A 12,352-nucleotide genomic window follows, 5' to 3' on the forward strand; every position below is an offset into this window, starting at 1 on the left:
CAAAGACAGGCAGCCCGGCGCCAGGTCCAAAACCAGGCCTGGGCCTGCCTAGCCTAAACCTAGTAGTTAAAAATTAACTCATGACTTAGAACCCGATGTTACCCATAGATTCCAGGTATTGTATGGAAGAACACTGTGAAACTCTCTGCTCTGTTCTGTTTCCCTCTGACCACCGGTGCATGCAGCCCCTGCCACGTACCTCCTGCTTGCTCAAATCAATCACGACCCTTTCAAGTGAAATCTTTAGTGTTGTGAGCCCTTAAAAGGGACAGAAATTGTGCACTCAGGGAGCTTGGATTTTAAGACAGTAGTTTGCCGATGCTCCCAGCTGAATAAAGCCCTTCCTTCTACAACTCAGTGTCTGAGAGGTTTTGTCTGTGGCTCGTCCTGCTACATACCAGTCACAAGTCTGGGCCTCCGGAACATCTCACCAAAAAGCTTCGAGTTGGGGTTCCCACAATCCCCTCTGGGTTCTAGTAGTTTGCTAGAGTGGTCACAGAACTTCAGAAACACGCTTACCAGTTTATTATAAAGGATATTACAAAGGATACAAATGAACAGCCAGATGTAAGAGATGCATAGGGCAAGTTATGGTGGAAGGGACACAAAGTTTCCATGCCCACTCCAGGCACAACCCCAAGAAACCTCCACTTGTTCAGCTATCTTGAAGCTCTACAACACAGGGCTTTGGGCTTTTTATGAAAGCTTCATTACATAGCCACGACTGATTAAATCATTGGCCACTGGTGATCAATTTAACCCTCAGCCTCTCTTCTCTCCCCAGAGATAGGGGTGAGGCTGAACGTTCCAACTCTCTAATGGTGCCTTGGTCTTTCACGTAACCAACTCACATCCTGAAACTACCTAGGGGCTGTCAGCCATCAATCAATCACTAGCACACAAACAGACATTACTTTGGAGGTCGTAAGGATTTTAGGAGTTGTATACCAGGGAAACGGCATTGAAGGCCAAATATATATTCCACAATATCACATATTATTAACTTCAGTTGGAGATTTTTGTGAAACAAAATGTTTACAAAACAGTCAATAAACAAAGGCAAAAAAATCAACCTAAGTGTCCATCAACAAATGAATAAAGAAAATGAACTGCATATACACAATGGAATATTATTTGGTTATAAAAAATGAAATCCTGTCATTTGCAGCAACATGGATGGAACTGGAAGTCATTATATTAAGTGAAATAACCCAAGCACGGAAAGACAAATACCGTATGTTCTCTCCCATATGTGAGAGCTAAAAGGGTGAAGTAGAGACTTGATTAGTGGTTGCCAGAGGCTGGGAAGGAGAGGTGGGGATTAAGAGAGGTTGGTTAATGGATACAAAGTACAGTTAAAAGCCGGGCGCGGTGGCTCCTGTAATCCCAGCACTTTGGGAGGCCGAGGCGGGTGGATCACGAGGTCAGGAGATCAAGACCATCCTGGCTAACATGGTGAAACCCCATCTCTACTACTAAAAATACAAAACATTAGCCAGGCGTGGTGGCAGGCGCCTGTGGTCCCAGCTACTCAGGAGGCTGAGGCAGGAGAATGGCGTGAACCCGGGAGACGGAGCTTGCAGTGAGCCGAGATCGCGCCACCACACTCCAGCCTGGGCAACAGAGCGAGACTCTGTCTCAAAAAAAAAAAAAAAAAAAGTACAGTTAAATAGAAAGAATAAGATCTAGTGTTCAATAATATAATACGGTAACTATAGTTAACAACAATTTATTGTATAGTTCAAAATAGAAGAATTGGGATGTTCCCAACATAAAAAATGTTTGAGGTGATGGCTGTCCTAATTACTCTTGTAAAAGAAAATAAAATCTTAGGACCCCAAACTCATTATACCAAAGGGAAAGTTAAACCTAGAAAATTGGTCATGCAACACTGCCTTTCCTTCCTCCTCTTTCCCCCCAGAGCTATAATTTCACAACCCTGTGTCATAGCATTACACATTAAGTCAGGGTCCCGCAATGGCAAAAGGACACATACCTCCCTCACAAACTTCTCACAAGAAAATCCCTTCCTAGTCACTAAACCTTTCAGGATACATACCCCTATAAAACCAGCATATGCCAATTGTAACCTTGGGTGTGCAACCTAAGTTTAACTCTTAAAACTGAGTTCTGTTAAATCTCACACTGAAAATGTCAATTACAAGCTTACCTTCTTAGGTAAGCTGATCATTCCTTTGATCATGTCTTTTGCAGGGACATGAATGGAGATGGAAGCCATTATCCTCAGCCAACTAATACAGGAACAGAAGACCAAATATCGCGTGTTCTCACTTATAAGTGGGAGCTGAATGATGAGAACGCTTGGACACATTGTGGGGAATGACACACACTGGGGCCTATAGGGATGGTCGGGAGAGCATCAGGAAGAACAACTAATGAATGTTGGCTTAATACCTAAGAGATGGGATGACATGTGCAGCAAACCACTAGAGCACACATCCACCTATGTAATAAACCTGCATATCCTGCACATGTACCCCTGAACTTGAAATAAAAGTTTAAGAAAAATAATAATAGTAATAACCCAAGGGAATAAAATGAAATTATAAAAAAAAAAAAAAATTACTCCTTCGGCTACCCAGAGATGGATGCATAACTGACTCTTTCCTCTACCCCATCTTTTCAAATGTTCACCTTACCTTATGTAAAACACAGATTTACTGGGCACTAATTAGAGCCTCACAAAAATGTAACCATTTGTCTCACTGCCTCTCTTACCTTCCTTTGTCCCTTCTGCTTGCTCTTTATTCTTCAAATCTGAGTTGCAGAAACCCTCTTTTGGAAAGCACAGGTAACAGATGCTCCTGTGACTTGTGTTTTTCCCAGGTGCATCCTTAAACTTTGGCTTAATAAACCTCTGATTGAGTCACATTTTTGGTTAATACACTGATTTGATCATTACACAATGTATGCATATATGAAAATATCACATGCAGCCCCAAAATATGTACAACGATTATGTATCAATAAATAAAAATAAACTGTAAAAATAAAAAATATACAAGTTTACCAATTTTCTGAGTCTTCATTTACTTATGAAGGCTCCTGTATCATATAAAATTTATATTAAATTTTATGCTTATGAAATACAACAGAAAAATGGATGTAGAATACAGATAACTTAATGAATAAAACACAAATGTCCAACATATAAAGAACTCAACTTCACAAGTAAACAGGGAGACACAAAAGATAACAGTAGGTTTTCCTCATTCAATTGGCAAAAGTTAAAAAGTTTAATAACATGTGTTGAAGAAGTTGGGAAAATAAATTCTCTCATACACGAATGATGGCAGTCATTTTGGAAGGTAACTTGGCAGACCATACTAAAGTGTAATGCAAACACATTATGATCTGACAACTCCTGAGAAATACATGCACATGTTCACAAGACCACATGCATAAGGATGTTCACTGCAGAGGTTTTAATAGTAAAAAAAAAAAAAAAAAACTAAAAACAACTATGATGCATTCATACCATGGTATACTTTGCAGCAATTAAAAAGAATAAGGTGGATCTACGTGTTCTAAAATGAAAACAAAAAACATCCAAGGCAAACTAATGAGAACTGTAAATAATTCTTGGCAAACAACTCCATCCAAATGCTTGCTCTAAGAGCCTTCACCAACTCTGGCATAGCTTCTAGTAGCCTAGCCCACCTCCACTCAGCCCTGGAATACCCAGCCTCCTTTTGAGCTCCAGTCTGTCTGGAGAAGTTCAGGGCTATCAAAAGACGCTTACTGTTTATTCTAGCCAACACCTGACTATAGGCCCCTGACCTTCCTTTCTTAGAGCACTAACTAAGAAGAGTTTACAATTGTAAATTCTTCCCCTGTCCCTTTGAGATGTGTATGTATCTCCTACAACCCAGCAGTGTCTTTCTCAAGAACCAGAAAGCCACTCCTTTGAAACGTAATCATCAGGAAGGTTTGGATCTCTGTGTCCCAGTCTCTGTGGAAGGACAGAATCCTAATTTTGTTAACTGTCAGCTAGCAGGCACACCTGACCCACTCAAATTTACAATGACCAACTATCTTAGCCTGGAGCTGCAATAACAAAGTATTATAAACTGGGTGGCTTATAAGCAACACAGGTTTATTTCTCGTCGTTCTGAAGGCTAGGAAGTCCAAGATAAAAACACCAGCAGATTTGGTGTCTGGTAAGGGCCCATTTCCTGGTTCTTAGATGGTGCCATCTCAGTATGTCGTCACATGGTAGAAGGAACAAATGAGAACTCTTGGGCCTATTTTAAAGGGTACTAATCGCATTCATGAGGGCTCCACTCTCATGACCTAATTACCTCCCAAAAGGCCCTACCTCCTAATATCACCACCTTGGGGGTTAGGATTTCAATATTTAAATGTGGGGGGAAACACAAACATTCAAACCACAGCACCAACCCTTTGTAATTTTCACTTTCCTGACTCTACCTAAGCCCTCAGTTGCTCCCCTTCCGTACTCCCTCATTCTCCCTTTAAAAGGCCCAGTCATGACTGCACAAATCATGGAGCTCAGCTCTTTCCCCTATTACCAGTAGTTACTGAATAAAATTTGTTTTTACCACTTTAACGTGTCTTGATTTTTTTATTCACGAGTGTCAAAGATAAAGTTGTAAGTAGATAAATACTGAATAACACCATTTATTTGAAGCATAGCACCCACAATAACAGCTGAGTTGTATCTGCAGTATTTTAGATAGTTTTATGAAGAGAATGTATTTAGGTACATTAATTTTTTTTTTTTTTTAAGAGACAGGGCCTCACTATGTTGCCCAGGCTGGTCTTGAACTCCTGGCCTCAAGAGATCCTCCCACCTCAGCCTCCCAAAGCTCTGGGATCACAGGCATGAACCACCACACTTAGGCTTAAGTACATTAATCTTAATGAATTGCACAAATTATTTTGAAGAAAACGTACTAATATTTGAAACTTTAGAACTCTTTTTTAAAACTAATATAGATTGATGGATAAATATATAATAAAACACATATAGTAAAATTTTAATTGTGGACTTGAGATGGTAGGTTTATGGGTGTTCAATACAAAATTCTTTCAACACTTATGTAAGATTTTTTAAAGTATCATAATAAAATGTTCAAAAATTATCATTAAAAAGAAAACATAGCAAGTAGTATATCTTAAACTCTTCAGCCATTAAAAATGTGCAAAGTTTGAACAAAGTTGAATTTCTAAAAAACAACTTAGATAATTAGATGTAATAGTAAAGAATAATTGTGGGGTAGGGGTGATTTTTTCCACAAACTCTTTTTAAGGCACAAAAAGTACAGTGATTACAGAAATTTTTTCTATATTTTAGCAGGTAGTCCAAAAAAGTCATGATAAGAATTATATGCCTTATTAATCTTTGTCTTGGCCCAGTTCTCTGGCAAACACAGCCTGATTAAAATGCTGATGTTTCACTTGAGAGGTGCATACACAGGGCATCCAAGGTGAAGAGAAGGTAAACTGAGGCAAGAAAATATATAAAGCAAGGGAAAGTGCTGGCTACCATTTTACAACAAGCTATAAAAAAAAAAATAGGTCACTTAACAAATGCATCCACTTGGTATACTCTCTGTGGAATGTCTCCTGACAGACTACAAAAACAAACCATACCTCAGAGTAGTCCATGTGAAAAAAGAAATTTATCTGGCAGGTTCCCTCCTGTCTCCTATTTCCCACTGGTCAAAGTCCACCCTGAAGTACACTGTACTTCATTTTGTGTCATCTGGCCTTCACAGATGCTTAAGGTGCTACCTACAAGGATGCTGTGTGGCGTTATACCCAAGATTGGAAGTGGCAGGAGGAGCCAGACCCTCCCAGAGTATGGTTCATAAACTTAGCTAGATGGTGGCCACCAAGGCATAGGGCTCTCATTCCTCAGATGAAGCAACTGGTTAGCCTCCAGTGGCAGCAGAAAATTCTACGAGGCAGATGGTGCCAAGGGACTCTGAAGAGGCACATAAGATTATGTTTGATATAATCACAATGCAACATGAGAGGAAGATAAGACTTAAAAAAAAAAATCCGCCACATAAAAATAGGGCAAAAACTAGGGTAAATCCAATCCCTAAGAGTTATTCTCAGTTACAGCATTTAAATATCTCACACTTCATCACTGTGCTTTGGTGGTGATATTCTGTGATGTTAAGCAGTCAAGACAATCAAAACCTAGGATTTAAGGACCTTGAAAACCCTCACAAAACCAAAGGAGTCAAATTATAAAATTCACTCCACCCATGCTACATGAATCACAGACCTACTCTATATAATCTAAATTTACATATATCTTCACAAAATAGCTCCCGGCTGTCTATTAAGGAGCTCTGTTTGGCCAAGTCTAGTCCTTGGTGTAAAAATATGTTGAGCTAAAGGAGCCTCTCTGCCTCAGAAGCTGGCCTGCCCTTTAGATGAATTTTGTATACTGAAAACATTGCTAAGCTACTCTTATTTATTTTAGCCATTCTTTCACTTAATCATTTTATCAGTATAGTTAACGTTATGTTTGCTGGTGGCGTCTCACAATATTCACTACACCACTCACTCATTGTGTTGCAGCCAGAAAATTTGGGTGAAATAACTCTCACTTCTAAGGAAGGAGATGAAAAGTACATGCCTGCTTCATACACTGAGGATTCTCAGAAACTGGTAAGGATTCTTCTTCACGATGGCAAACTAAGACTGGGATTAGAAAAACCCCTGGTCACAGGAAAGTGGTCAGTAACAGCACAAAGTTAGGAAATCTTATTTAGTGATTCTGAGTAGGAACCACCTGCCTGTCATGAGATAGATGAGAAAAAGCGTGCAGCCACAGTAGTTGCTGGGATCCATCATTTAACATAAGTGGAGCCAGTCTAAGAATGCAACCAATCCTACAGATGACAGATGGAATAAATAGAAAGAAACTGGGCTCATGATGATATCTTTTAAACTGCTAGACCAGTTAGCCCTGAAGCCTGGAATTTCCAGTTATACATGCCAATAAAAACCTAGTATTTTTTATACAAAAAAATAAGCTAGTATTTTTTTATACAAAAAAATAAGCTAGTATTTTTTTGGATAATATTTATACAAAAAAATAAGCTAGTATTTTTATTGATACTTGAACTAAAAGCATATTAGCTGATATAAAAATATATTCTTTTTGGTTATTTTTTCTTTCTTTCCCTTGTTTTCTTCTTTGCCTATGTTACCTTGCTCAAATTACCACATTTCTCTGACATTTTGTTTTTAAATGAGGATTCAAATGAAAGACAAGATAGGAAGATAGTTCATTCTCCAAAAAGTAGAGGTTGAATGTCATTATTATTTCAACTATTCTATAGTTTTGGTTATTTTTTTGTCTTTCCATTGAGCTATGATTGTACCACTGCACTCCACCCTGGGTGACAAAGCAAGATCCTGTCTCCTCCACGCCACTCCCCCACCAAAAAGAAACAGGAGATAACAAATGTTGGCAAGGGTATGGAGAACAGGGAACCCTGTACACTGTTAGTGGGAATGAAGATTGGTGCAGCCATTATGGAGGTTCTTTTGAGACGGAGTCTTGCTCTGTCGCCCAGGCTAGAGTGCAGTGGCGCGATCTCGGCTCACTGCAAGCTCCGCCTCCCGGGTTCACGCCATTCTCCTGCCTCAGCCTCCCGAGTAGCTGGGACTACAGGCGCCTGCCAACACGCCTGGCTAATTTTTTTGTATTTTTAGTAGAGACGGGGTTTCACCGTGTTAGCCAGGATGGTCTCGATCTCCTGACCTCGTGATCCGCCCGCCTCGGCCTCCCAAAATGCTGGGATTACAGGCTTGAGCCACCGCGCCCGGCCATGGAGGTTCTTAAGGAAATAAAAAACAGAACTACCATATGACCCAGAAATCCCTCTTCTGGGCACACACCCGAAGGAGATGAAATCACCATCTCAAAAGTCTGCATTCCCATGTTCGCTGCATCATGGGAGCATACACACACATACACAAAATAGAATATCATTCAGCCTTAAAAAAGGAGACTCTGTAATTTGCCACAACATAGAAGGATGTGGATGACATTATGCTAAATGAATTAAGCCAGACACAGAAAGAAAAATACTGCATCTCACGTTATATGTGGAATGTTACTTAAAAAAAAAAAAAAAAAAAAAAAAAAAGGCCAAACATAGAGATTAAAAATAAAACAGTGGCTACCAGAACAGAGAGGTGGGGTGGTGGGGGAGGAGGGAGAGGAAATCGGGAGATATGCGTCAGAGGATACAAGTAGTGGGTATGTAGGATGAACAAGTCTAGGGATCTAATGTACAACATGAAGGCTATACTTAATAAAATTGTATTAGGTATTTTGTTAAATAAGTAGATTTTAGGTGCTCTGGTCACATACAAAAAACAGTATATGCGATGAATAATATGTTAATTTGCTTCACTATAATTACCATTTTACTGTATATATATGTACATGTGTGCACATGCATATACATACACACATGCACATGCGCACACACACACACACACACACACACATATATCTCCCATAACATCATGTTGTAAACTTCAGGTATGCACAATAAAATTTATTTTTAAAATGTTTTACATTGAGCTTTAATATTAGGTCTTATACCACACCCTTCCCCCCTGCCCCCGCCACACACATACAGACAACCCTCTAGAACCCATGTTAATTAACTACTGCCCAATATCCATAGCATCAGGTTGTTGCCTCTTCCCTTGAGTGACCCATCTAAAAAATAATGCTCCATACTCTAGCGACCAGGTGCAGTGGCTCACGCCTGTAATTCCAACACTTTGGGAGGCAGAGACGGGCAGACCACATGAGGTCGGGAGTTCAAGACCAGCTGGCCAACATGGTGACACCCTGTTTCTACTAAAAAAAATACAAAAATTAGTCAGGTGTGGTGGTGGGCACCTGTAATCCCAGCTACTCAGGAGCCTGAGGCAGGAGAATCACTTGAACCCAGGAGGTAGATGTTGCAGTGAGCCAAGATCGCATCACTGCACTCCAGCCTGAGTGACAGAGTGAGATTCTGTCTCCAAAAAAAAAAGGAAATGCTCTATACTCTGGAGAGAATTTGATAACCCAATCTCCTAGAAATAGCCCTTGATAACGCCTCAGTAGTTTCAAACATCTTTCAGGATGATTTGGAAGGATGCATATGAGAGAGTCAATATTCAAATGACCAGGACCTTTTTTTAGTAGCCTAATTCTTATTCACTTCCATCCAAGGCAGGAATTCAAAAGAACAGTCCCAGTGTATAGGTTTCCTCAAAAGCCCTTCTTTATCCTGACAACTAGGATAAGAACTAGAAGGCAAATTAGTTAGGGGAGAATTATCTTCAATGGTGTATTTTTGAAAGGAGAAAAGATACACCTATCATGTTTCCCCTTCTTCAGCAGACTGGACTACTGACTGTGTGGATCAGAAACAATGCTAATACATCCAAAAATCATAAAACCTATTTATTCCCTGACCCAAATCTTCATAAAAGAGCCTTAAAGGACATAGGATGATTTCCTCAATACTCAATTGTCTGTGGAGAATTTTCTATGGGGAAAAAGATTCAGTGGCTCTGAATATTCAATATCTGATTCCTTGCAGTTATGGCTAGGTTGTTGTATAAGGAAGTAAGAGCCACTAGAAAAGAAAACATATTCACCAATCAACTGGTCACAAATTTTTAAAAATCAGTTTCCATTCAAATGTCCCTTAAACCTCAACCATAATATCAAAGTCTCTTTGAGACTGCATGACAATCAACTACAAAATGAAACAGCAAATTTTGCAAAAGGTTGACATGATAGGTACTTGGAAAGAGACTGACTTGAATATCAAAGAATTTTAGGCCCTTAGGAAAAGTTAAGCAATCCACAAATATTATACAAAAACCCTTTTTATGATGGGGCTAAAAGAGTCATATATAAACAAAAGAAGTTTTATCATGTCATAGTTTCTGTGAGAAAAAGTATAACTAACTTCTATTCAAATAAGCACTTTTAATAAGGATATAAAATCTCAGCCAGGCTCGTGCCTGTAATCCCACAATTTGGGAGGCCAAGGTGGACAAATCACTTGAAGCCAGGAGTTCGAGACGAACCTGGCCAACATGGCGATACCCCATCTTTACTAAAAATGCAAAAATTAGTCAAGTGTGGTGGTGGACACTTGTAGTCCCAGCTACGTGGGAGGCTGAGGAACAAGAATTGTTTGAATCCAGAATGAGACTGTCTCAAAAAAAAAAAAAAAAAATTTACTATTAAATTTGGTCCCTTTTTGATAGACTGGTTAAACAGAAATGAAATTAATAGGTAAATATATTTAAGATAACAATAACCAAATTTTTCACTATGAAAGAAAGGGCTGCAAACTAAAATGAATCCTGGGGTACTATATTAGAATTGGAGGTATTAGTATGAGCTGGTGGTTTTTAATATTTATAGATAAATATAGATGTAATCATATATAGATTTCCTAGTTTTGACTGCTAGAAGAGCTAAAAGCAATAACACTGCAGTATCACTGAGTACACCTAGTGGTCAGTTCTTGGTTTTTAAATACACTTCTCCACCAAAGAAGAACTAGGGCTCGAATGATTTCTAGAACTGGGGCAGGAATGATCTTATTGTGCCAGAAGCACAAAATTGCTCAAAAATTGATGGGGATTGTCAAAAGGATATAGGAACCCTGGTAAAAGGATTCCCATTGGCCAAATCTGAGAAAATCTGAGCATCATAATAAATGGTAACAGATTATAGCCCACTGAATAAAACAGACATTTATGAATCCAAAAAAATTAACAAATAAATGGGGGAGAAGGGAAAGCTCTTCCTTACAACAGAATGCCAACTAATAAGTATAGACGGAATGAGAAAACTAACATTTGGCAACAATTATAGTAATAAATTTCAAAGTAACTCTCCATAGATACTTACTAATTTCAAAGGTAAAAATAATTTTATGGTGAAGAAACCCTGCTGACACCAATTTATCCAAATAATCAAACTTATTATCACCAGTAATGGGATAAATTGACATCATGTGCCTTCTGACTGATATACTAAGAACTATTTCTGTGATATTTCTGCCAAAAATGTATAAACTAAATCTAATTATAAGGAAATATCAAACAAACCCAAACTGATAAGCATTCAACAAATGATTGGCCTGTACTCCTTAAGTTAAAAAGTCACAAAATATAAGCAAAGACTAAGAAAATGTTCCAGATTGAAGGCAACTAAAAGACACGATGACTAAATACAACACATATCCTGGTCCAGCAGGAAAAAAAAAACTTTATTCATTTTTAAATTTGTTTCTGCCATAAAGGACGTTGTCTTAGTCCATTCAGGCTGCTATAACAAAATACCATAAACTGGGTAGCTTATAAACAATAGAAATGTATTTCCCACAGATCTAAACGCCGGGAAGTCCAAGATTAAGACACTGGCAGATTTCAGTGTTTGGTAAAGGCCTCCTTTCTGGTTCATAGATGGCACTGTCTCCTGTGTCCTCACATGGTGAAAGAGGAATGGCAACTCTCTGGGGCCTGTTTCACAGAGGAATTAATCTCATTTATGAGGGCTTCACCCTCCTGGCCCAGTCACCTCCCAAAGCCCTCACCGCCTAATATTAATACCATCACATTAGTGCTTAGGTTTCTACATATGAATTTGCTGAAACAGAAACATTCAGGCCATAGCATTGTATCAGTGTTAATATCCTGATTTTGACGTTGTACTTCTGTACTTTATCATATAGTAGCCTGTCCTTGTTTAGGAAATACATACTGAAGAATTTCAGGTGATGGAGCATGTTATTCTCAACTAGTTCTGAAACATTACACATATACATACAATACACACAAAAATGTTAAATTTGTGGAAGTTTTTTATACTATCCTTAATTTTTTCTTTTTTCTTTTTTTGAGATAGAGTCTCGCTCTGTTGCCCAGGCTGGAGTGCAATGGTGCGATCTCGGCTCACCGCAAGCCCCGCTCCTGGGTTCACACCATTCTCCTGCCTCAGCCTCCAGAGTAGCTGGGAATACAGGCACCCGCCACCACGCCCAGCTAATTTTTTGCATTTTTAGTAGATACAGAGTTTCACCGTGTTAGCCAGGATGGTCTCGATCTCCTGACCTTGTGATCCACCCGCCTTGACCTCCCAAAGCGCTGGGATTACAGGCATGAGCCATCACACCCAGTCTACTATCCTTAATTTTTTCTGTAATTTTTAAATAATCTTTAACATCAAAAAGTTTAAATTGAAAGCATGACAAAATAACATTGTTTAACTTAGATTGTCAAATATCAAAAATATAAATATATACTTACA

General features: G+C 38.9%; 1 protein-coding gene across 5 annotated transcripts in view; it reads right to left on the reverse strand.

The window, feature by feature from the left end:
• RAD54B (RAD54 homolog B) overlaps positions 1-12,352 on the reverse strand; it is a 111,135-nt gene that overhangs the window by 76,025 nt on the left and 22,758 nt on the right. The window lies entirely within an intron of this gene.

This window comes from Symphalangus syndactylus, chromosome 7 (genome assembly GCF_028878055.3).
Source record: "Symphalangus syndactylus isolate Jambi chromosome 7, NHGRI_mSymSyn1-v2.1_pri, whole genome shotgun sequence".
Classification (NCBI taxonomy): domain Eukaryota; kingdom Metazoa; phylum Chordata; class Mammalia; order Primates; family Hylobatidae; genus Symphalangus; species Symphalangus syndactylus.